The sequence below is a fragment of the Corylus avellana genome, chromosome ca11, assembly GCF_901000735.1.
Source record: "Corylus avellana chromosome ca11, CavTom2PMs-1.0".
Taxonomy (NCBI): domain Eukaryota; kingdom Viridiplantae; phylum Streptophyta; class Magnoliopsida; order Fagales; family Betulaceae; genus Corylus; species Corylus avellana.
Window position 1 is genome coordinate 3968755 of NC_081551.1, and position 842 is coordinate 3969596.

Below are 842 nucleotides of genomic sequence, written 5' to 3' on the forward strand. Positions count from 1 at the left end.
TATGTGTTGTTTTTATTTTTTCATTTTTATTTTGTCAATTATACGCATGCTATTCAATTTTTTTGGGGACTATTTAGTGATTCAAAAGATTTGAATTTGTATCATAAATTTATGAACAGAGAAGAGAGAAGCGTTGAGGGGGGACAGAGAAGAAAGAAGAGGGAGAAATATTGAGGGAGAGAGAGAAGAGAGAAAATAATATGGAAATAATATTATATTCAACAATCTAGTGCTACAGTAAAAAGCTATTCACTGTAGCAGTTAAGGTATAATAACTAATATAAAACTATTTTGTTGGAGCAAAAAGAAGGATAAAAATAACTAAATATAGCTAATATCTCAATTTTAGCTATGCTCTAACACGTTCAAACTTTAAAACAAAAGTAAAATGCTTCACGTTCAAATTTCAAAACCCAAAAAAAAACCGCCGGCCTCTTCCGCTGCTCCCTTCTTCTTCGTCGGGCCAAGCTAAAAAAAAATCCCAGCTTCACCGACCCAGACAACAGTGAGACAAGCACGTCGTCTAATGGTTTCCCGTGGTCTACCTGGAGAGAGAGAGAGAGAGAGAGGGAAATCAGTGTGAAATAACAGAAAGGAGGAGAATCAAGAAAAAATAAAGGGACGCACACAGCACATCTCTTTCCTTCTCATTCCTCTAAGTTTGGGTGGATTTATGGAAATTTTGGGTATAATCAAAACCCTTTTTCTTTCGTGATTTGTCAAAAGATCTCTAATTTTATTTGGCTGGTTGTGTTGTGTAGGGTGAAAATTTAGAACCGCTATAACTGCTAATCGCTAGTCGCATTAACTGTTAACCACTTTTGAAAACAGTTATTGAGTTC